At 30.7% G+C, this 26,998-nt stretch overlaps 1 protein-coding gene across 2 annotated transcripts in view; it reads right to left on the bottom strand.

Moving 5' to 3' along the window:
• The window catches only part of LOC129971567 (homeobox protein prospero-like), a 391,670-nt gene that overhangs the window by 317,684 nt on the left and 46,988 nt on the right, over positions 1 to 26,998 (bottom strand). The gene's annotated exons all lie outside the window — the stretch shown is intronic.

The following is a 26,998-nucleotide window of genomic DNA, read 5'->3' as shown; positions in this document are numbered from 1 at the left end:
TTTTATGAGATAAAATTTTTCAAAAAATATAGGGTGGAGATGCTAAAAATTTTTTATTATTTAATTGACTGAAATTTTAAGATTTTAACAGAAGTAGTTTTAAATGTAATTAAATAAAATTTAAAATTCACTAAAAACAAAAAAACAAAAATGTCAAAAGTATTTTTAATAATGAAATATCAAAAAACTAAAGGTAGAATATTTTAAAATCACAGAAATAAAATATCCCTATTTGATGAAACAAATCGTTTAAATTTAAATCCTACCATTTTCGTTTAAAATCAACTTTAATGGATTTATTAAAATTAGAGAAGTTGTACAGCGATGAAAGTAATATCATTAAAAAGTTGATTTGTTGCTCTTCAAAATATAAATAATTTTTCATACGATAAATATTGCTGGTATAATTAGCGAAAATAGAGAAAATTACTTGAATTTTCGCTGTTTAGTTAAATATCTCAAGAATTAATTTTGGTAATTGAAAATAGAACAACTGTTCTAGAAATGTCCCTCGAAATGTCTTTTAGGAGAAAATCTTAAGACCGATATATATGTATTTTTTGTTTTATATTATCGATATAATAATAGTTGCCGTTCGATAATTTGAAGCAATTTTGTAGAAATTATTAAAATTCTATATGCAGATGGATAGCAAGCAGGTATGAAAGTAGCCAAGCAAGGAAAGCCCGAATCCCCTTCCTTCCGGTAACCCTTCGTTCCCTTGGGGGTTGGGGGGGGGAGGATGTCTTACAGATTAAGCGACACTTGTTACTCGAGGTCCTCAATTGCTCTTTCTTCATCCGTTGCCATAGAAACAACGCTCTTAAAGACTTCCCATCAAAGGGCTATTTCGATATCGAGCGACACTTCCCAAACGATTATTTTTTTTAATGTTCCAACAGATGGAACGTACTCCCCCTTCTTTGTTTACAAGCATCGTCATTTGTAAAACAATCGCCCTTTTTTCTTCTTTATTTTTTAACTCCTCGACTGGATTCTGCTTTCCCAGATGCCTTAATAATGAGGTGCGAAGAAGCAAGCAAACGGCACTTTAAAAGTGAGACAGGAGTTTTCTTTACGAGAGTGGCAACACCTTGGCTCTTCCGATATGCAGACGATTTCGAATGAGAAAAAGATGCGCGCGCTTTATTATTTTGGAACGACGGAAAAACATGATAAATAAGACATAAAATGTGCGAGTGTCTGTTAAAGTAAAGCGAAGACAATGGATATGACTGAAAAATAAATGGTAAATGAAAATTCAGTCACGATTTCATTGAGAATATATATCGTTTTAAAGTCTCAGTAAATTCAAACTTTTGAGGGGGGACGGAGAAAAGGAACATAACAAAATTTCATTCTAAATATGTAGATCAGCCAAGAAAAATTCCAGGATAGCTAAAGATACGATGTGAAATGCGCTGCTACAGCTGATACAATTCTTTTTTAGTTCGTAAAATGCTTCTCAAGTCAAAAATAGTATACTATAATCAAAATCAGATTTCGAATATTATCTCTTCACTCTTGATATTTGCGCAAATTTTATTCTTTTTCAATCAAAAGTGCTGTTTATTATTATATTTTCTTCCCACAAATGATGAGTGATAAAAATGTAAATATTTCGCTTGACTTTTCATTTAAAATGCATGTGAAAACATTGATAAATGCGTTGCAAAATATCAATGTGACTAATGATGGTATGATAAAGTAAACCAACCTTTTATTAAACTGACGTTAATGTGCGGATGTATTATATGTCTACTGATAATACAGGAGAAAAGGTGCTCAAAACAACTGTTTGACCAAGAGGTAGAACTGAAAATGTACTTTGAAGAGTTTTAAGTACTTTGTAAATGTACTTTAAAGAGTTCATTTATAAGGTCCATGCTTAAAATAAACAGAACAGGTATAAATCAACAAAAAAAAACATGACTTTAATGCCTACAGTAATTTGAAGTTTAAAATTAATGCATTTTTAGAATCCTGAAAATCAAGCTACATAGCAAATATTTGAAAGAAATTAAACATAATCAATATTCTAGGTAAACCAACTAGTCGTCAAAGACAGTTAAATTCATGTAATGCTGTTTACTGGTTGTAATAACTTATATATATATATATATATATATATATATATATATATTAAAAATGTCCAGTAAGCACATTCTTTCTTAAAAGATCCCTGTGTTTCCCTTACATGTGATTGACATGTGTCAGAAATCCCTATCACAATCTTATTAATATATTAGCACAATGAAGAAATATTTTCCCTATCAAAATCTAAGGTTATATAAGACGAGGGATAATTTATTCCTCCCTTCTTCCCTACGCGTTGTGGCGGACACGCAATGTCAACGTCTTTGCTTGTAAATAATTATGCTTTCCCGATGGATATTAAAAAGAATTTAGAAAGATAAAAAATCTCTTCAATGTCTTCAAACTGCATCATGCTTCACAACAAATAATATTACATATTAAAAAGTCGACAGGATTCGAAAAGTATTATATATATATATATATATATATATATATATATATATATATATATATATATATATATATATATATATATATATATAAATTAGTTTTGTCATCTCAACTATCAATCCTTCAATATTATATAAAGCTATTAAAATTTATTATTATATTAAATGTTATATAGTGCTTTCATGTCTATAGATGATCCCTTATATATAAGCCTTTGCCATTGACAGAGAAATGTTATAGAAGGTTTAGCAAGAATTGCATTACAAACTTTTCTCGACCCCTCGCAAGAAAATGAGTACAAACAAGATATTTGTGATGCACTCAAGATTTGGTTATATTATCTTTCGAAAAATATATACTTCAAATAATAACAGTAGCTAGCTGGTCTATAGAAAAGTTTATAGCGAAATCTTCAACCTGGCCCGCGCTCTGTAGAATCTCGCAACACAAAATATCTCAATTACTTTGTCTAGAGTTCAGTCAAACTTGAGCTTAAAAGCAAATTCTGATAAAATATAACAATTGCATTTAAATGTATTTGTAACTTTTCCACTTGATTTTTATGTCAAATTCATGTTCAAAAAAAATATGTATTAAAACTACATATCCTTTTCTGTTCTGTTCAACAGAACTTGTCATTGACTGCAACAGTCCACACATTTCGTTTAATAATCCTCCTTCCAAATTCAACACTTTCGAATATAATGTACGCAGGGGACAAACGAAGCCCGCATTTGCTAAATGGACACCTCCAAAAAATCAATTAAAAAAATTAAGAAGGGTGTTCTTGTAGAATGAGTTCAGATAAGAATCCTTTCATTCTACTCTTTTTTTTTTTTTTTTTTTTTTTTTTTTTTTTGTATATGACGTCCGCATCACCCACATCCGTTCCCACTATAAAGTAGAAAAGAGTTTTTTTCACCCTTTTAACCCCTTTTTCTCGCCGGGAAACACACTCACGCCTCGCTGATGAGGAAGTATCTTCCCCTTCGCATCCCCTCATAAATACAAGCGATACAATAGAAATCCAATCAGCTGCACAAAAGAATTCACTTTGCTAAGCCAGAGAATTCCATTTTAATTGAACAATACGAATAAGGAATGTTTATCCTAATTTAAGAATTAGGAAGTTTTATGTGCCGATTAGATTCAGAGTGCCTGCAAAAACCAGCCTAGTTAATAAAAATTTGGAGATATTGTAATGTTAAACCATCAAGATTGGTATTCATAACTTTTCCGCATATTCTCTAATGAATGTATTTGTGTATAATTTACCATATGCAATTGGAGAAGAATAGATACAAAAGAACCTATTAGCCTGCGGTATTTGGCGATTTATTTGGTGATTAATAGTTGAAATATGATTAATACACATGTAACCAAAAAACTGAATGTGTATTTCGGACTTTTTTCCCAACCAATTGAAAACAAAATTTGACACAGAACTCCAATTACAATCTTTAAATCCCTTACCAAATTTCATATATTTTGAACATCGAACTTTTTAATTATCGCTTTTACATGTTTATGGGGAAAAAAATAAATAAAAAGATTTACAGATGGTTAACTTCTTCACTGATACGATTTCAAATTTCGGTATTTTTTATATAACTACATACCAGGTATTTATAGCCAAAGATGGTACGCTAATAGGCTCTTTTGTAATTATTGTTCGCCAATGATATATGGTTTATAATTATTAGAGAATATGCGAGAAAGTTTCAAGGAGAAGAATGCTGATGGTTCTAAGCGAATAACGTCGATATCTTTCCTCTCTTAACTATAATTCATTTTAAATTATTTTTATTTTCTCCAATAATACATAATAAATATTTGGATTTTTCTTCTTAATAAGCATGTTTAATAAAGTAAAGACATTTATTTGATAGTTAACCCTTAAAAATGGTTCATAATTATTTAGTAGCTAATAATAATTAGCTACTTTAGCAGCTTTAGTAGATAAATAATCGTTATAATTATTTAGTCTACATATATAATTTTTAGACAAGTTCATTCCTTTTAGTAATTATTTTTATTCTCAAGTGTTTCGTATTTAAAATAATAAAAAGAGAAAAACATTTCAAGCGAGTTTTTACAAAAGAATTAAACTAAAGAAAATAAATTGTTTTTATCAAAAGTCTGGTCATCGAATTAAAAATTACAAAAGCATGGTATGTAATCTAAATAATGCTATTTCATCAATATGTTTTTAAATTTTTAATAAATGTTCAACAATCTCCTTTCATTGAACAGTCATTGTATTTAAATCTTCTTATCGCGCTGTTTATAGCTTTATTCTTGCGTTTATAATAGATGCTTTGATTTAAAATGTTTTTTTTTCATTTATTTAGTTATTACTTGCTGCAATGTAATAATTTTAATATACTGATAAAAGTGTGTATTTTAAAAACCTTTATTATTATTATTATTATTATTTTGCACGTTTTCTGCTTTTCAGTCTTTAAAATATTTCATTATTTTGCATAATAATCATTATCACAGTTAACGAAACATTGCAATTAATATTTCTCAATTTCCTAACCCAATGGTACTCCTCACATATTAAGTAAGAACTAAACAAAATTTATCACTTAAGTAATAACAGTGTTTCACAAATGAAATCCTATTTTCTCATCAGAAATACACATTTGAAAACAATTTCAGTGTTTAGCACATCAAATATAACGAAAAAAAAAAAAAAATTAACAATATTCTTTCTTCACAAGCATAAAAAAAAAATCAAATTATATAAACACTATAAAAACAATTTTTTTACCATAAAACTTTTATACTATAAAAGTAGAATTTATTAATTTTAATCATCTTCTACTTTTTAGTTTTAAAACTATAATTCGTTATTATAAACATGCAGAAATTGGGGAATGATATTTTCACAAGTTCGCCAACAGGTGGCGCCATAAATACTGAATAAATATTTAATTCAATCTTTCAATTAATCAAATTTTTTTTTAAATTTTAAAGTTATGTACTATCATCCAGAACATACAAATGTAGAAAAATTTAAAATTTTATCGCATCAGAAAGTAAATAAAAAATCGATTACAGTCTTATAAAAGATAAATTCCGATCTTTTCCATCTATTAGAATATGAAACAAGTGAAGTGAAATAAAAATAGAAAGTGAAAGAAATTATTCTACGCATATAAATTGATGAATTCCGATATTTCATAATACTAAGGTTTACTTTAATCAAATTTTAAAAGTATAAAATAGCTTAATAAACAAGAGGCACCCCACGAAAAATTTTTTGGGGAGGGAGGGACGAAAGTTGTATTTGGAATTCTTCTACATTCCTTTTTCCATAGGTATTCTTCCCTTAGAGAAAAGAGGAGAGGAGGTTAGAAAACTTTCTTTCTAAAGTAGCGTCCATCTGTTCCCATGGTGACCCAAATGACGTCACAGCGGAGTCTTCAATTAACACGAGTGAATGAAGACACTCAGAAGGCTCTCCCAATGGTCTGTCGACTGCGAGCATGAGAAGAATAGAGCACGTGACAATCCTGCCAAAAGATCAACCCTTTTTAGAATTTTTTTTCTCTCCCCCCCCCTCGTTCTCCCTTGATTTCAGTAAGGCAGGTCGTGTAATGGAATCGTTTGCCATGCTTTCATTCAGACAATTAATCTGATGAAAATCGATAGTTCGTTGTAGGAGTTTTTCAGAGATTCGATTTCCGGATTTCAAGAAGGGAAAAAAAAAAAATCAATAAATTTTTAAACCTTATTATAAGGTAGTCATCGGGAAATTAGTCATTGGAGGAAAAAAACAACATTTACAGTGGAATTCAGATAATTGGGAAGTTTTCACTCCGAATTTATTAGCATTTCCATTTTTCTTTTCTATTTTCTTTTAACTTTACTTTAGTTTGTTTAGTATAAAATGAATATAATTTTTAAATATAAAATATTATTCGAATTTATTTGAATGCATTCGTAGTCAAAATAAAAAAAGTACATCTGATTCTAAATTGTTTTCATCAGATAATTACTGACAGTAAAATCGACACAAACGGTACTTTTTGAAACTTACAAAAAAAAAACAACAAAAAACATTAAGAACTTTTCCAACAAATAGATAAGTTAAATGGAATCAATTTGGAACTTCTTTAGAAAATTTTAAAACTTTTAGTCATTTACATGCCTGAGATCACCATAAGCTGTTATTCTCTAATAGATAATTCGATCTGTGTCAAATTTCAATAAATCTGGAAAGTTTCGTTCGTTAAAAAAAAACAATGATTAAATGCATTGTAATTTCACTATGTACTCTGCATTATTCGCCGTACATCGTGCATCAACTGAATAAATAAGTGAAGAATAAAACAATGCCAAACGATTATTTAAACTTTAAACAACTTTTTATGGTCGCTATAGCAACGCATATTGAAGTTATGCTCCTTTACAAAAATAAATTGCCTTTGCATTTGATTAAATTCTAATCAATCAAAAAAGAAATGAAAAAAATTTGAATATAATGGAGGTAAATTGTAATATTTATTTAAAAATTTATAATAAAGCTGAGGTATTTAAAGAAAGCTGGGTTATTATTTATTCAAAATATTATTTCAAAACATATAAACTTTTAACTGTAAATGTTCATATCTTATTAACTCATTGTTTAATTATTAATTAAGTATGTTTATTAAAGCCGCTTTAAACTAAATTGATATAATTAGATAAAAATAAAAATAAGTGCCTAATGCCATTTTATACAAAATTTATTCAAATAATTAAAAAAAAGCCTAAAAAAATAAAAATAGTATAATTGACATTAGTTTAAAAGGCTTCTCTCCTCATATTTCATGTTATAAATGGTGGAATATTAATTAAAAATTTTAAAAAATAGTAATTTGCCAGAGTTTATCAAAAGCATTGTTTTAGAAAAGGCATTTTACTCATCTCTAAATCAATGTCTTCAATAAACACGACATTCTACAACAGGAGTCAAACCAATTCCGCTTTTCTATAAATGGTTTGTCACAGAACATTTTTTTTTTCTGTTTTAAAAATAACTTTTCAAAAAACATAATTCTTTTCAAGAATTAATATTTAAAGAACAGTTTTATTATAATGTTGCCATTCGCAGTCTACATAAAACTGTCGAAACAAAGATAATGTAATACGTAGAGGTTACAGGTACACTGAAATTTTCCATACTAAGATCTTATTTTTATTCTAAGGAATCTTTCTTGCTTTCTTGTAAACGAATTATAGATAAAATATTGTAATCGTCAAAAATTCGAACTCGAAATATTGACGAATCTCCACGCTTCAGATATCTCCGAATGCAGAAAAAAAACATTTTTTTAAAAATCTGTCTGTCCATCTGAGACAAAAATAGCTCAAAAACGTCTTGAATAAGATGGATGAAATTTGGTATATAATCTTTACACCAAATTTTGAGCAAAATTCGTTTTGAGAAAGTTTGTCCCGCTGTTGAATATAAGTTAACACGATTAAATACTACAAAACGAAGAGAGCTAGATGGATTAAATTTAGTACACAGATTTAACATTATAAACGCCTATCAAATTTTGAGCCGAAATTCAACAAAAGGCTATCCATCTGTCGTTCTGTACTTTCTTAAGAATGTAAATGCAATGAATTAATTATATAAAATTTGGTATATGATTTTGTTATTACAATTGTATTCTGCGTCCTATTTTGCTTTTAATCGGTTAAGAAAAAAGCATAAAAAACACAAGTTTGATTTTTGCATACTGTTAATGCATGCCAGTGGTTAACCGCCAAATAATCAGCTAAGGATGGCACAATAAATTCAGTTAAAATGTTAAATTCACATATAAAAGTTAATATTTCATAATTATTGTATGGCAATGCTAGGCAAGGTGTTCTCGCATAACAAGTTTATTAAAGAGTATGCGAGAAATTTTTAGAGACCACTCCAGCTGGTTTTTCATGATTTTGTTCTACAGCAGCTGTGCCTTCAAAAACATGTAAATACGATAACTCAAAAAGGCAACGACTCAAATATATCACATTTTGTATGTTATTTTATGACTGCAATTATAACTTTGGGTCAAAGTTGGGTTCAATCGTTTAGGGAAAAACGCGTCTAAAACACAAATTTGATTTTCAGATACTATTAACCACATATCAGCCAAGAATCACACGATAAGTTCAATAAAAAGGCCAAATTCACGCCAAAGATCGTAATTATTGCACGCCAATGCCTTACAAGGCTTTGTTTGAGAGAACATATTTATTATACAATATGCGTGAAAGTGTTGGAGAGATCACTTCCGCTGGTTCTTTTACTTTTTCACTGCTTTGTTTTTTTTAAAACTAAATCTGATCAAAAACTGCCGAGAGTTCATCAAACGACCAGTTCGCAGCATTCGATTAGACACTGAAAGCCTTTATCATTTCCACCAAAAACGCAGAATTCATATTTTATTCACCTGGCAGAAGCATCAATAGGGGTAAATGTACTTAATGTCTCGCAATTAATGATTCGCAATCTTCTATAACCCTAATAATACTGAAAAAAAAAAGCCCAGAAGTTATTCATAAGATTTTCTTAATTCGCGGCGCTGCAATGATTAAGCAGGAGCAGAGCATGTGCAAATTTAAGTAGGCCGTTCCGTGACGAAGATGCGCCATTTTTTGAAAAACCACCTGACTCAAAAGACCGCGGGGTCGACAACTCTGCTTGATCATTAGCGCTTACCAAGGACTGCTCAAGTCAGTCGTCTTTAGCAAGAGAAATTAAACTTCTTTTCTTAGTTCAATTCGACAGTTTTTAAATTCTTAAAGTGTGGAACGTAGTTTATAATACCAATTTGAATTATCTTTTGCTTGTAGTATGAGTTCAGTGAAAAAAAGCAATTCAATGACCTAGAGAAGGGTGGGCAAAATGGATGAAGAAGCCTCGGAAAATAATTTTTAGGGGGTGATAACTGTGTTTAGAAATAAATAATTGTGATAATTGTGTTTTAGTTTATATTTTAGAGTCAAATGTCAAAAATTAGGAATGGGAGCAATGAAAAATTATAACCAGGTCATTGGTGCCATTTACTCTCTCTCCACTTTTAATGGCGGTCACTGTGACTTAGTGGTAAGATTTCAATTTCGGGAATGGAGGGTTCCAATGATGAACTGCCGTGTAAGAAGGTATTATGAACGCTCAACCTGTTGGGGAGCAATGTCCTCCCACTAGTGAAGAGCTGAAGATTGAAGAGGAATGCCACTTCAGGCGTTAACCTTATCATCTGACAGCGGTTCAAAATTACAAGATAAGAATAGCTCAAGTGTTGATAAAAAAGAAAAAGGGTCAATATTATTAAATCATTGAAACATCTGATGACAGTATGTTTTCGTCGTTTTTCCAATTTTGGCAGAAAAAATACGATGGAAAAAAAATGTTTAAATACTTTGTGTGGAAGGGTACTCCCGTGGGGAAGGGAGGAGCTCTAAGTCTGCCACCCAAGATATAGATACTTTTCTTAGAACAACACAAGCATCCACCATATAATTATTTTTGTTTGCAATCCTGCGAAACTGCAGTCTTAAATGAAAAGAAAAAATATTAAATATAAATTTTTACCAATTTTAAACATGGCATTTGTTTTTAACATTAACATATTGACTGTGAAGCTTATTTTGGAAAAATGTCGCAATCACGAGTTACATCTTCTTTAACAGTCAAGTAAATAACCAACCATTGTTTTTCAAGTTTTGATTTTAAGTATAATTTTTGTATTATGGTTTCGTATTATTTTTTGTCCCTTCAATCCGAAGGAGTATTTCCAACTGGCTAAAAAACTCTGAATTAGTTAAATACTATAGGAACTTTATTGTTTATTTTACTTTTTGAGCTAAAAAAAAAAACTGACATGTTGTAACTGATATATAATAATAAAAAAAAAAAACTGACAGATATCTAATGATCAAATTATAGTTACAGTGTTGTTAATCGATAGGAATTAAACAAATATATAAAGTTACATCAGATACTTTGGAACAGCATTTTTTAATGATTTATTTACATTCATTTAACATTAAACATATTACAAATATTATCCAATATGTTTCCAAGTATTGCTAACAGCGTAATCAAAGTGCAATATACAGTCATTTCATGAATCAATTTTACAGTGATATAAGCTATAAGCAACAGTGATATAAGATATAACATGTATGTTTGTTATATAAACTACGTGATTTTAGAACTATAAGAAATATAAACAAATTTTGTATATTATTATCAGTATAAAATAATGAGATAGACAAATTACAGCGCTCCTTTATCTATTTTAATATTTTTAATTTCAGAATATAATAATTTATTTTAAACAGATCTATGAAAAGAATTATGAAGTTTTAAAAAATCTCATTTGCGATATTTATTGTATATTAACTAAAAAGAAGAAAAAAAGTTTTAAAATTATATTATTTATCATATTTGTAGCATTAGATTATTTTAAAGCACAATAAAACGATAAGTAAATAAAAAATTAGGCTCTTTAATTGTATCTTTCATATGAATTTATTTATTAATTTTAAAACTATTTCAAAATTAAAACGAATATTATCTGAAATTGTAATACTTTTAATATTTATTAGAATAATAAGATTTTTAAATTCGACAATTAATTTCGTTTTCAATTATTTTGTGAAATTTTCTGAATTTATTAAAATGAAAAATCAATCATTAAGTTTTCTTTTTCGAAATAACATTAAGAATTTAGAAAAATAACACTTTTCTTAACTTCAAGTAAAATCTGAAGAAAAATCGAAAGTTGTCAACGTCCCACTGACCAATGTCTTGAGGGCTGAGCCCACCTGCCCGAACCCTTCCGAGCGCAAAAAACCACCTGCGCCGACTCCTTCCTAAGTTCCATCTGCGCAGGCGTCCGTTGACCCTTTTTCTAGAGATTTTCCCCTCCCCTTCATTACGTCTTCGGGTTCGTTGACTGCATTCCGACTTAATGGTCGGAACATTTCATCTCCGAAATCACACATGAAAGGTGGATCCTCTGTCAACCCCCCTCCCCCCCTCATCTTTCACATTTTCGATGCATCGGCGAAAATGGAAAATTGACCCCAATCACTTTCAGTAGATTGTTTGAATTATGAAACAGCCTGACAGAGTAAAAAGTTTGTAATGAGCGTGACTTTGAATAGAAATCAGAATCTATTTGTTCATGTAAAAAGTAAATTTATTATTAGATTTGCGCGCAATTTCTTAACATTTTCAACCTCTTTGTATCGATTTTGAAAATGCCGATGGAAATTAGAGCTGAAATTTAAAAATAGTTATAACACGACAAAACTTTTTCCCCAAAATCCCATAATACTACTAACATGATACTATAAATCAGATTGCATTAAAAGTAGCGGGAATTTTGGAGATATTTTTGGCTATTAATCGCTAGAATGTGGTTAGTACAAAAGTAGCAGATAACCGAATGTGTATTTTGGATTTTTTTTCCCTGGTCAATTAAAACCAAAATCTGACTCAGAGTTACAATTGTAGTCTCGAAATCGCATACCAAATTTCATAAGCCATCATTTCATCAAAGTTAGTGCGTTTTTTATTTATCGCGTTTGCATGTTTGTGAAATTACAAATCCACAGATTGTCAATCACTTGACAGATTTGATTCCAAATCTGATAAAAATTTACTCTTTAAATGTTTCATCTGTGTGCCAGATTTTATCCATCTAGCTCTGTTCGTTTTGCAGTTACCGTTGCTAATTGATATTCTGATAACCGGACAGATAGACTTTTTCTTAACGAATTTAGTTCAGAATTTGATATAAATCTGCAAATTCCGTCTAAAATCTATTCTTTCCGCGTGATAGAAACATTCTCGCGTTTCTGGTCTCACTCCATATTTTACTTATTATCTCCCCCCCCCCTACTATGCAGGGTCTGTTGGGGTTCCATTAGTTCTGTTGCATTTAGTGTAGCTTCAAATACGTTACGCGTACTTCCTATTTTCATTTTGGAATGCCTTGAATTCGAATTGTTTTGGTAAGAAAACGTTATTTATCAGCAGAGGAAAGTCTCGCCTCATGAATAAGACAATTAGTGGCGCAGATGAGAGTGATAATTCATACTCAAAACAATTAGAAATCGAGACTTTGAGTGGTTCTGATACAGATATTTTCTCAGAATCAGACCTCATTGCATGCTTGCTTTTTGCTTATTTTGTATTACAATTTTGAATTTTTTTAATATTTATTTTAAAGTGTATTAATGTATTTGTTCATTCAGAACTTCAGAATAATTTGAATAGGACTTCTGAAAATTATTTCAAAACGTAAATGGCTTTTTAAAAATATATTTTAATGTAAATTAAAAGAAAAAGACTACTATATGCTAAATTTAACGTAAATAACAGCTGAACTAATAATCTATATAAGTACTAAAAATCACGACATTAAGACTTTAATTTTATTTTTTGTGATTTTTTTAAGTAAGGCTAAGCGAAGGCTTAGTACCCGCATCCTGTGGGATGATTCCTTTAGCGTGTGCTCCGTCCCGTGCCTGTGTCTAGAATAGAAGCTTCCTATCCCGAAAGGGTTAAAATCAATATATTTTAGACCCTTTTTTTTTAGTCCAAAAAATTCCTTTCTTGAATAATGAATGGCAATCCTGAAAAGAAAAAGTCAAGAAATTGTTATGATATGTTAATGATAATATCTTAGAGTTCCTTTTGGTCCATTGCTGTGCAAAATGTTGCATGCAACTAACAAAATTCAATTTTTAATTTCAAAATCCGGCTGGTTTTCAGTTGATTTAGCCTTTAACCAAAATTCACTTTATAGTCTTCCATCCAGATAAGAACTGGTTAATTGACTTCCAAGCAGAAGTTCCCGCAGTCCAACCCCAGCTTACCCAGTGCAGGCTTTTCAACCCTCTGATCGCCCCCAATCATACACTTTATTTAATTCCTTTCAAACAATCGGAAGATTTTCTTCGAAATCACGTCCTTTTCCGCGGCTATTAGCGGCCGCCCCGATCGCCGAACAACGATCATCATTAACGATAAATCATGACCCAACGGCACCTCGAACGGTTCTTCTCCCTCCCTGCCCCCTTTCCCCAACAATTACACTTCACATTTCCTTCCATTCCGAAGAGAACAATGGGGGAAGGCAGGTATAAAGAAGGAAAAAAAATCGAAACACCCCCTATAAGGAAGAATTCAATCTGTATCTACTTCTGTAATGACGCGGCCAGGTTAAAATAGGAAGCCACCAGACAATTAAAGTTATTTATCGCCGAACACCGCAGACCATGTTTCACCGGCCTCTTCCGACTGCTTAAACTTTTTCACCTGGCCTCGCGCGCTCATTGGCTATTCGGGACAGCACGTGGTCATCGTTTTTCTCGTCCCCCCCTTCCTCCTCGTGAGACATATCATATCTGGCAAATGCGCTTTCGCTGTTAAGTCGCCGCAATCTAATTGCGATCTTCTTCAGCAGGGCGTCCCCGGGGGAGCCGCCCCGGACTCCCTTAATATCGCAAAGTGGTTCCTCCACCACCACCCTCTCCACCGTCACTCGAATCTTCCCAACAAAAAAGGGTTAAGAAAACGGTCCTCGTGAAAAATGTACACCGATAATGCACTCGTCCACTTCACCGGCATCGATTATTAACAGAGGGGTGAGAAGGGGGGAAGAGGAAGAGGGTGTTCTTACATACTCCACCCTCGCAAAGTGGAAGATAAACACCACCCTTTCGATGTCGGGTTCTTCAAGGTCCTTTCGATAGTTGACATGCGGGGAAATACTCCAGAAGAAGCTGGAACGGTAGCTGAGGGGAAAGAAAAAAAAGGAGCAGCCGCAATCGAAACTTTTAAAACTAGCAGCTGATGCTTGATATAAAGAGAATCGAAGACTTTATATGTTGTATCAGCCTTAGTTTTTTTATATATTAAAGCAATATTAATTATTCTAATGTTAAAATAGATGCTAATAGGTTATGCATTCCCAACTTCACATTTTTAATTCATCATTTATTTTTTATCATCAACTTTGCAACTTTCACATCTTTCGCATCTCAACATCACATCTACACTTCTTTTTATTTCTCAGAATATGAATTATTTTGTGAAAGACGTGGAATGGTATTTAAAGCTGCAATGAAGAAGCACAAACATATTCTTAATGATTAAACAATTATAATGATTAAGGCTAAAGAATTAGATTGTTGAAAAAGTACCAGTACTTATATATAATGTTACAGATGACCTCTAAGAATTTTAGCTGAAGAGCCCCCAGAAATGTAGTGTCAGGATCTCTCAACAAATTTAATCCTTCCATGTTTTTTTTATACATATCATGCCTTTTCGAGAAACATGAGACATTTAACTCTAAAAAGATAAATGAAAGTATCTAAAAGGAATGATTGAATGAGTCCCTTCACTCTAAAAAGATAAATGAAAAAAAGCGAAGAACACCAAAATAAGTCTTTTTACTAATTTCATTTTCACAGGAAAACCAAGTCATCTTTTTTACATCCATTTTTTGAACTACGCACAGTAAATATATTGCATAATCAACAAAGATTAATTTAAATAATTATAAAAAGTGAAGAAAATAATAGTAATTATTCATAAAAATGTAATTTTAATCATTGGCTGTACTAACAGAATACTACACTTAAACATAGTGATCAAAATGTCGAATTTTACAAATACTTATCTGTAATATTTCACAGAAACCCCAAGACTTTTAGCTCCGGGTGCCTTTGAGAAATTTAGCACCAGGGGCTCCCAATAAGGTTAATCAGCCCTTGCTTATTACATTAATTAGACTCTTTTGAGAAATATTAGATGTTCGAGGTCAAACAATTAAGAACTGCATAACTTTGAAATGTATCTTTGCCTTAAAGAAGAATGAGGCATATGCAGGTTAAGTTATTTGTATTGTTCATTTTCTCAGAAAAACCAAACTATTTTTATTTTTCTTAATTTCCCGAATTAGGTAGTGTATGTGGCAGCAAAGACGAGCGCCGAAGAGGCGGGGACATCGAAGGAAGTGGCCGCAGCCGAAAACAAATCTTTTTGGGAGGTCGGCACCGGTGCGGAACTAAAGGACGAGAGGTTCTTCTTCACTTAATAGATAATTAGGGCGGCCGCACTTAACATGATTACTGCGGCCACCGCCCAGTTGCTGCTGCCCGCAAGATGGGCGCTTTCACGCTCTGCTGGACAAAGACGGGATCCGTCATTCCGTATGCAGCTCTCATGCACTCAGAAACAATACTCCGGCGAAAGCCTCGCATTTACAATCACCCCCCTCCCAGCCCCCTCTCTTCGCGGACTTCTTTTTTCCGCTCCCCAGAGTTTTGGTGGCTCCAGTGGCAACGGTTCCTCCTGGGCGCTTTTTCCAGGGTCTTGCGCTTTCCTTGTGGGTGGAGCTTTCTGACGCCTTGCATGGTGTCATCCCCAACATTCGAGTGCCCTCATCGATTTGCTGCCTCAATTAACTCGAGCAACCTTAAGAGAGGATCTTTTACTCCTTTTTTACGATTTCCTATTGTTACTAAGTGCACAAGTTTTTTATTCGTTTACAAATGCAATTTTCGTTTATTACTTTCTCGTATGCCAAACAAGGCTTTATTACCAATTTTTGACCTTCAGATTTTGATGGACCTCAGCGTTTTAGACCACCCTGAGTCTTCATTCATTTCTAAAATTTTATTTGTCTCTGCAAACACGATAGCTCTAAAAAATAAGCGCTGGTGGGATGAAATGTGGCATCTAATATAGAGAAATTCGACCAATCCAAAGAGGATATGTGGCTAGTTTACAAACAAGGGTGCGAAAGCCATATCTTGTGACTCCTAACAGCATCGATAAAATATAATACGAAATTTGCATATAATAAGTGAGCATTTATAAATTAAGAAATTTACAATTATAACGGAATTTTGAAAAGATAAAATACATAAAAGATAACGTACAGATATTATAAAAGATAAACAACGGGTTTTAAATAGTAAAAGATGAAAATGATAAAGCGAAATGAAAAATAACAAACATAATATAAGATATAAAATAATAACAATAAAAGTATAAGTAAAAAAAAATGGAAATGGAAATATAAATAAAATGGATCATACATAAAAGTTTTAAAAAAATTTTAAAAATGGAGAGAAAGTAAATAAATGAAATTTTGTATGAGGTCCTAATTCTAAATTTGAAGATTTCTATGCAAATTAGGACGAAATGTAGTTTAGTTGTTTAGTGTTGCAGTTTAGTTTTTCTATGCAGTTTAGTTGTTCACTTGTGCAAGTGAACACAGGAACTCAGAAATGCACACAGTTAGATAGAAGAAATTTGGTACAAACCTTTATCATCAAATAATTAGATGTGCATTAAAACCGTTAAATTTCTGATCATTTGTCAGCTTATTTTCTTGAGTATATGTGACGGGACGAATTAAAAATGAAACGATTTAGATAAATAAAATTTGGTAAATGATCTCATAATCAAAACTGTGAATATATTTAAAACCTTAGATACATTCGATCAGGAAAAAATTGTCCAGACACAAAATGAAGTAGATTGTATCACTGTATGCTGAAGTCTGAAGAGGAGGAGTCATTCCCGTGTCTCAGATTTTGTCGTGACATAAAACCCTTGATAAATACAGGGAGGCCGCGGTGGCCTGGTGATGATCACACTCGAGAACCGATTCCAACCTAAGAACTGTCGTGTAAACTGGTCTGGTGCATGTTAAATCCATCGGGTCCAAACGACCCCCTGCGAACGAAGTTTGGAGAGAGGTGTTCCAACTCAGGCGTCATTCTCGTCATCTGACCGCAGCTCAAAATTACGGGGTCCGTCCCAAAACAGCCTTAGTGTTGCTTTAAAACGGGAAGTTAATATAACTAAACTAAACTAAATGTACAGGGGATACAGACTCTTATGAGTAGAATTGAAAAGAAGATGCCATACTGTCTAAGTAAATGAGAAAGTTGAAGGGAGAATATTCCGTTGTTTATGATTTGATGACTATTACTAAAGATACAAAACGAGCAGTTTTACATTCGCTTATGAGTATATCATTCATTTATTACTTTCGAAGAGATACTGCAATCAAAAGAGGAGTTGTTTTTTTAAAATTTGTCATTGTTTCTAAGAAAGTATTGTAACGAATTTGTAATATTATTTCCCAGCGCAGTTAGTTTCATGGTAAAGAAAAGTTCTAACGGATGTTGAATGGGTACCCGGTTCCTTGGCTTATATTTGGCGATAAAATTGGCAATTTTGATGACAAAAATGAAGATTTTCGAATCATTGAGAATCTTGGCGATATCCCCATAAAGACTCGAGTTCCGACATTTGTCCAAGAGAACATTCAACATTGTTATGGAGCTATAAAAAGTCAGTGTAAGTGTATAGATGATAATGAATCAGTAGACAATCGAGCCGAGAGAAGCGAGTAGTTGAGCGAAGTCTATCTTTGGAGTGCCGATAACTAGCTAGTTCACTTTGAGAGCTTTGTATTTGAACAACACGCGATTTGCTGCTTGCGTGTTGTTGATTTCTGCAAGTACCTTTCATGTTCACTATGTCGATGTTTTATATTTGCTTTTCCATAGTTTTTTGTGGAATAAAGAGCCATTATCGGTTACTTAGTCAGATTATGGACCTTTTTACCATTTATCTGCCCATGGATTTTCCGTAGAAATGTGATATATAGAGATACTTCAAACTCACAACAGTTAATAATTTTCATAAGAAACCTTCCCCCAAAAGTTATTCGAAATCCTGAACAAAAATTAAAACTAAGTACTAAATGATACTTAGTAAAAATAAAACCTAGCAAACAAATTGCAACATGGGACGATTGCGACCGAAGAGTATAAGAGACCGAGAAGCTTATCCACCTTCCATAGATGTAATGCACCATCACAATTACATGACTTCTGAACCAAGTTGAAATGCTAATATATGAATGCAATGTAACTAAGAATTAATCCCCACTTCTTTATATTTATTAATTTTACTGATTTTAATCATATAAAGACTTCATTAATTCTTTATGATTTCATTAGAAAAATACTGCCCAGGTTCATTAAATAGCAATATTTACAATGCCACTTTCTCCCAACGAATTGGGAGAAAGTGGCAAAAGTGTTCTAAATGAAGAACCTCTCAGTTCAAAAGGGCCGCTAATTCTGCGTATATCGGCAGAAGTTCAATTGCGAGATTTTTATGATTCCCACGTTTTAGACTTCAATGAGGCCCCAAAAAATCTTTTTGGAATAAAGTTTGAGGTTTGTCCAACATTATGGTGTAAAAGTATTCGTTTACGCAAAAAAAAAAAAAAAAAAAAAAAAAAAAAAAAAAAAATATTAATTTTAACAAAATGTCTTAGTAAATAAAAAAAGATTCATAGGGCCTTAATATTTTCACCATTTACCTAGTCCAACCGGCCTTGCAAATTCTATCCTTGCAGATCCATTTCTGTTTCAAACGAGGCATTGCAAAACGAGTTATCGCTAAGGATGATCTCGTTTTACATCCTGCATGTTTCGTTTGGATTAGAAATTATGCTCTCCAGGATAAAATATGCACCGCCGGCTGGGCTGGGTCGGTAGTGAAAGGGTTAAAGAGAATAAACAAACAATCTCTTTTTTTCTTCTTTACTATATAATACAATCGCTGAAGTATTTATTATTGCATTATTTAAATTTTTATGTCCGTGCAGTTTACTATTCCATCCTGAACATAAATGCCTGTTTCTGGATTTACAAAATTTATTTTTTAACTAAATATCATGTAGAAATCGAATCAAGATCCATGCAAAATTCTAGATATGTCTTAAATTATGATTTGCCTCAAAGAACCTTACGATAGTGAAATCACTTTTACGATGCCAAATATTTCTCGTGAAATATATTATTAAGCAATTTGGTGAGTGGCAGAAATTTCAATGATTTTGATTATATGTATAAGGATAATTCAAAGCGCAAAAAATTGCATGTTTAATGCTAATTTTATAAAGATATGACCTTACGCATTTAGAGAAATAAAGAATGAATGCAAGGAATTCAAATATTGTGTCACGTGAGGGGAAAATAAATTTAATTTCAGTTATATTTGAATATTATGAGAGATCTGAGTCTAGGATATATTTGTACCCAATTTCCACATGCTTCAGGGCAAAATTTTTGAAATTACGCGCTTTACATAATCAGATCAAGCGCTTTCACCATTAAATTAATATGATCAAAACATCTTTTGAAACTTTGGAAAAAGCTCCTTCCCTTTCTTTTCTTTTCTATTCATATTTTTTTCCTTTCTCTCTTTCATTTTGTTTTCTTCTTGAACATATAATTTTTAGGACCAAAAGTAGTTCCACTTTAATTTTATTTCCGTATAATTTTATTTTAATAAATTTTTAAAAATTACTTTATAAAAATTCTTTTACACATGTGCGTTGTGATGATATTAAATAATTTTTTGTTTGTGCATATTATTGTTGTTCTAATTAAGAATACAATTTTAAAAATAATAATAAAAAAAAGAGGAGTGACACATTTAATAATCTCATGCTATGTTATTTCGAACAAGAGATGCGAATCTAATTTAAATTCCTTTTACAAAATGAATGATTTACTCCTTTAAATTTCTTTTACAAAATGAATGATTTATTCCTTTAAATTTCTTTTACAAAATAAATGATTTACTCCTTTAAATTTCTTTTATAAAATGAATAATTTACTCCTTTAAATTCCTTTTACAAAATGAATAATTTACTCCTTTAAGTTTCTTACACTAATATGCTTTTTAATTTTTTTTTTTTTTTTTTTGTTAATAATGAAAATTTTTATCAGAGCAAATATTTTCAAATAGTTTGGCTAGTCTCATTTCATTCCGTGACCAGAGTTTAAGGAAATCCTTTAGAATTAAATTGTCAGTTTCATTTTGTTACAATACTGTTAGAATAGTTACAATAATTGTCAGCTACATATTAATCCAAAAAATATGTGTATAGGTTTCAACAAGTGCTAGATTTCCGCTTAGAGAACATCACGCGATTTTCAAGAGGTCACTTTCTGTGCCACCCCTTTTAATAGAATCACTCAGCACATTCCAAAAACGAAAGCCACTGCTTAGCAAAAATAAATAATAATAAACTAAACTACCACGCACTCTACTTTCGAGAACGATCTCAGATACTCGTCGCTCTTGTTTTGCAACGAAAGTCTCGTGTTTCCGTCGGTTGTTTTTCCTTGCGATTGAGTAGCCTTGCACATAAGCTACTTTTACGAGCGCACGCGATGCACTTCGCAGAACGGAGAATCGAGCAGTTAGTTACGTGCTACTTCTTTCTATGTTTAGGAAGAACGTCGCATAGCTTCAGAAATTACGTTCTTAGGAATATTATTAATTTAATTTTAGCCAATATTACATTCTGATTTCATAATCCCCTTTTGTACGCTGATCGTTTGAACATCAACTCAGCGATTGAAAATTTTATACAAACCTAATTGATATAAATAATCAAAACTAATTGGCTTAAATAATTGAAACAAACTTAATTGATATAAATAATCAAAACTAACTGACTTAAATAATTGAAATAAACCTAATTGATATAAATAATCAAAACTAATTGATTTAAACAATTGAAATAAACCTAATTGATATAAATAATCAAAACTAATTGACTTAAATAAATGAAACATAATAATTGACTTATATAAATGAAATAAACCTAATTGATATACTAATTGAATAAAATCGTATAAATATTATAATGTAAGATATCCGTTTATCGTTATAAAATATTTTTCGTCTGCTGTTAATTCAAATTAGAATATCAATTGAAGCAGACGTTTTTTAAAACAACAGATAGCTTATTTTCTCCGTAAGTCATCAATATCTATTATTTATGTTCAGAAATGTTGAAGTGGCTTGAAAGGCTGTCTTCGTTTGAGCCAATGACTCAAGTTTGATTTTAAGTATGTTAAATCACTATTTTAAGACTAATAATGAAATACAAAAACAAAAAAACAAACAAAAGAACGAAAAAAAAAAAACGTTAAAAATAATATGTAGAGGAACGAGATTCTATATAACTTCATTATGAGGTAGATGAAAATAACAGACGAGTTTGAGGAACAGTTACTTAATTATTTTCTAAGTTCTCCATTTCACAAGACAAAACAAACACGAACACGAAAAATACACAACACTCGGAATACAATCTAATAACGATCATGGGAAATATATCTTGATGTTAATAAGGTAACGCCATCTGTGGTATCAAAAGAGAAGATAGTAGAGTTTTGTAACCGCTACATTAGTAAGAAAATTCATCTACAAAAAAGGAAAAAATCAACAAATTTCTGTTTTAAATATCTAAACCATAATCGTTTAATTACAGTACATTATTTAGAAGAGAGTAAATAAATCACTATTTAAATTGACATCTAACTTCCAAACGCTGGCTTTGGAAAAATTAGTGATAATACCATTAAAAAATGTTAATGTGCATAACTAAAAAAATCCATATTGCTAACCTTAGATTTTTCACATCTAGAATTTTTTCATTAAAATATGTTTATCATTTAAACACAATTATCTCTTCAGATATGTTATTTAGCTACTTTTCTTTAAGTCAAGAAAAGTAGCTAAATAACATATCTGAAGAAATAATTAACATATTTTAACAATGTAGTTTTTAATATATTATAATAACTAGCCGCCTTTGGCGACCAGCCGGTTCGCCAATCTTAATGCTCGTTAAAATTTTAATAATTAAATATTTTATGCAATTTCTACTTTAATAGCTTCTTCATCAAATATTTTAAAGCTTCAAATTTTGATAGTCATGTAATTCACTCATAATAATATAAAGTCCTTCAGCCATAACATAATATGTATCTCTCTAATTTTCTGTTAGTTCCGGTAGAATTTATGCTTAAAATTAAAATGGAAATGACTAAACTGCAATTAATATAATAATATTTTTTACTGAAACAAAGCATTTTTTTTAATAATATGATTACTGATAATAGTCACTGAGCGTTTAACCTTTATGGGCACTAAAGAATATCTTTCTTAAGTTATGTAATATCTCAAGAATTTGTCAACAAAATTTTCTCAGATTCATCATGAACAGATCGATTCATTAACAATGTTTACTTTTAAATGCATCAAACTTTAAGAAAATAAAATGAATCATTTAAAATAATCGGTCGAAAACAGGTTTAAAAAACTACTTAAAAAACGATGTACTTAAAACTATAAGCATATACAAAAAAAATATATAACTAACATAAATGCAATTTAATTACAAAAGCATGCAACTAACCTAAAAATAATTTACATCATCCGTTGATAACGGTTGTCATGACAACAATCAGAATGCGCATGCGTGAATTTTCTTCGCCAGCTCCGGTAACGCAAATGCGTGAATTTTTCTACGCCAGTTGGGGTAACGCTATGCAGATTATACATTTTTAATTTCCTTTATTCTGTGTTATTTTAATTCAAAAGTACTTCAGAATGAATCTGAAACATGGATTAATTAACAATGTTTAATTTTAAATGCATCAAACATTAAGAAAATAAACAGAATCGTTTGAAATAATCCGCCGAAAAATGTTAATCCTAGCCTCATTTCTGTTGGGAGAAAAAAAAACTGAAGCCTTACTCATTTGGCGGTGGAAGATTTTTTTGGCGAAAAAGTTGGCGGTGGGGAAAATGGACAATTTTTTTGGCGGGAAAGTTAGTTTTTAATTAATAATTAAAATTCTAATTAAAATTTCAAAAAAAGGGACCCCAGGTGCACATTCCCGACCTCTAAGGTATACATGTACCAAATTAGATAGCTGTATGTCAAATGAGCTGGCCTGTAGAGCGCCAACACACACACACACACACACACACATTGAGCTTTTTTATAAGTATAGATAATTAAAATAATTTTATATGGTCTAATTAATATATAATATATTAATATATAATTATATATATTAATATATTATATATTATATAATTATATATATAATATATTAATATATATTAATATATTAATATATATAATATATTAATATATATTAATATATAATTCATATATAAACGATTTAAACTATTTTTTATCCAGCTAAATAGTTATTTATGAATAACTGATTCCTATTCGATATGAACTCTATGCGTAAACCTTGTTACTGATACTTCATAATTCATAAAGAATTTTTAGTATTGTTCCTTTGTTTCATTTTGATAAAAATTGTCAGTAAGCTTCTCACGTGTATATTTTTCATGTAACAATTTGCTACAAACATTCCAACGTCACAAATTTATTTTTATATATGGGTATATCAATCTTTTAAACACAATCGTTTATTTAAAAAATAAAACCACTTAATTTCAAGTATAAAATGGGCCAGATAAATTTTTAAGAAGCTATTAACATTAAATATGTAATATGGAATACTTATTGAATGCATGAAAAAAAAAACTTATTATAACAGTCTAATTAATCTAAATTTGCTTTAAAAAAAATCAGAAAACTGCTTAACTGAATTAAAGTGATCAAATAAAATAAATTGCATGCTGCCAAGATTCACAAAAAAGAAAGAAAGAAAAAAAAGAAAAGTAAGAAAGAAACAGCAACTGTGCACTTAAGATAAACGATTACATTATTATTTTTTTCACTTAGCGCCATCTATCTTATAACCGCATAACTTTTTTATCGCGGTACGCTTTTTTTTCTCTGTGTGCGGGGAATTGCTTTTATAAATCATTTTGTAAGGTTCTATTATTTCCTTAAAACTATTTAACATCTGATATACATAGACATTTTTTTTCAGAAAGTTAAAACATTATATATTTTGTATATAGCAACACTTTTTTAAAGCAAATGTAAAAAGCGAATATAGATATTAAGAATTAAATAAGTTTCGGTTCATTATACCATAGTTATGTTTACAGGCTATATCCATTTGAAAATTCCAACATACAATTTACGTGATATAGGAAGTCCTTCAAAACATTATACGTTGTCTTCGACCAAGGGCTATCAATTTTGGCACTATCCTATTTTTTAAGCAGTAAGTATTCATTACAAAAGGGTTTCACATTTTTAATTAAAATTAATCAGAGTTCTATTGTATCCACTTAATACCTTTGAGGTATATTATTGCAATTGAGGTCTTGATGTTATTATTGTAATTTAGGTAAATTTTACACAACTTTAAAATTAAAAATAAAAAGATTTCAGTGATTTCAATTTTACTTTTGTATAATTTTTCTCTTAATTTTAATAAAATTTTAAATTATTTTTTAAAACAATACTTTTTAACGTTTATTTATTGGATTTATATAAGCTCGTTTTATGATAACAAAAAATACATTTTCTATGTACAGGGTATCATCATTATATAATTAAGGATATATGTTAAAACTAAAATACACACACATACATAAAATACAATCAAAACAAAAAAATATTGTATTGTTATATTATTTAAGAATATATTTCCGTATTACTATGACATTAATTAAATTTTAAAAACGGGATTTCCTTATTTTACAACGCTGATCGAATATTTCTGGTTTCGAAATATAATATAAACGTAAAATATAAAGCTGATATGAACATTTTCAAAACTGAATCATATACGGTGTTAAAAACAAATCCAAATCATTCAAATAATAGAAGTTATCAATCTTTCTAATTAAATATGGAAACTGATAGTTGATTAGATTAATGATAGCAGTAAACAGCTGAGCAGTAACTAACAGCTGAGAACTCGAGCAGTAAACAGCTGATAGTGGATGAACTTATACAGATGCATTGATAAATCTCTTCTGTAGAAACATATCCACCAAAAAGACACAAATCCATAAAAAAAGTGAACGACAATTATAAATTAACTAGAAATCTAGGATCTAGGAATCTAGAAATCTAGCTATTTCGCGATCAGCTTTTCTTTACAAAGGAGCAGATTCTCGCTCGGTCTTTCTACGCTTTTTTCTTCATCTGATATCGCTGAAGGCCACATTACTATTTTAAAAATCATTGCAATTTTTTTTTAGGTATTTAGATGATTGCTAGCACAGAAATAAAAAATTTCCATTACTCGAAAAATGTAAACAAACCGGAAATTAATTTATTAGTGTTACAACAAATGGTGAGACTAAAAAATAGAATTATATTAGATTAATCTGATATAATTCTATCTGATATTAATAAAAGCTTTACTTTTCCTTTTTTTTTTGTCACCATTAAGTGCAAAATTAATACTTAAAACGAACTAATAATAATAATTTTCATCAGATATTTCAAACAATACTGGCAAAACAAACTTCAAATGTCATGAGTAAGTGACACGCTATTTACCAATGAAAAAGCAAACAAAATTCAATGTTTACATAAAAAAAATTACGTAACCGGAAAATGTAAACAAATCGAAAATCTATTTATTAGTGCTGCCAGAAACGGTGAAACTAAAAGTAGAATTAATAAATTATATACTTCAAATTCATTTGTAATTAATTTCATATTAATTTAAGGCTTTAATTTTCCTTTTTCTTGTCATCATTTCATCATTAAGTACTTAAAACGACGTAAGAATAATTTTCATCAAATATTTCAAACAATGCTGGCAAAACAAACCTCAAATGTAATGGGTCAGTGACTCACTATCTTCCAATCACTAAGCAATGTTTACATAAAAAAAAATATATTATAGATAGACGTACGTTTCTTTCAAATAGCTTTCCTGCTAACATCTGCCACTGATAAATTAAATTTCATATGTATTAAATATGAAAGTCACAATCAGATTTCCGTGAATTCGTCTTACGCATTTACGTCAGTCATACTTATTCGTGACTTCAGGTATTATACGCAAGTTAATAAGCACCATTCCCAACAAATAATTTTGTTGTTGCTGCTGTTTTGTAAAAATAATAGGCCCTTTTATTTCTTCAAAATAAAAATGGCTACTCTTTTTCCCAAAAAGGCCGCTCCTTTGCAAGAAGCGATTTCACGGGATGTCCCAAGTCGAAACTCACCTCGAAAAGGCAGCCCACCCCCTGCCCTTTGTAATAAAAGACGGGGTTCCAGACACAGACAAAGGAAATCTCCTCTCCCCCATTCAGGGGGGGACACCCCTGGATTAAATCCGAGTGACTCACAAGGCTGTCTCCCCCACCCTCGAAGTGCGCATCTCTTGAAGGTATGATGAATGAAAGCAGAAGATGGAGAAGGGGGACAAAGGAGGGATGCAACAGGGGGGACGCCCCGGTGACTTCGGCGGTGGTGGGGTTGCGAGAAAAACAAGTATTGAGGGATCATTCTCTAGTATGTATGCAAAGCAATAAACAAATTTGTATTGAATATTCGTTCATATAAACACAACGTAAAACTGAAATTCATAAAATTCAATAGGGGTTTTGTGGTATACAAGGCCAAAGACTATACAATAATAGTAATAATAATTAGCACCAAAATATTATTTTAAAAATATTATTAACCACTTG

The sequence above is a fragment of the Argiope bruennichi genome, chromosome 6 (genome assembly GCF_947563725.1).
Source record: "Argiope bruennichi chromosome 6, qqArgBrue1.1, whole genome shotgun sequence".
Lineage (NCBI taxonomy): Eukaryota > Metazoa > Arthropoda > Arachnida > Araneae > Araneidae > Argiope > Argiope bruennichi.
The sequence above is the reverse complement of the archived record's forward strand: the minus strand, read 5'-3'. Positions and strand labels throughout refer to the sequence as shown.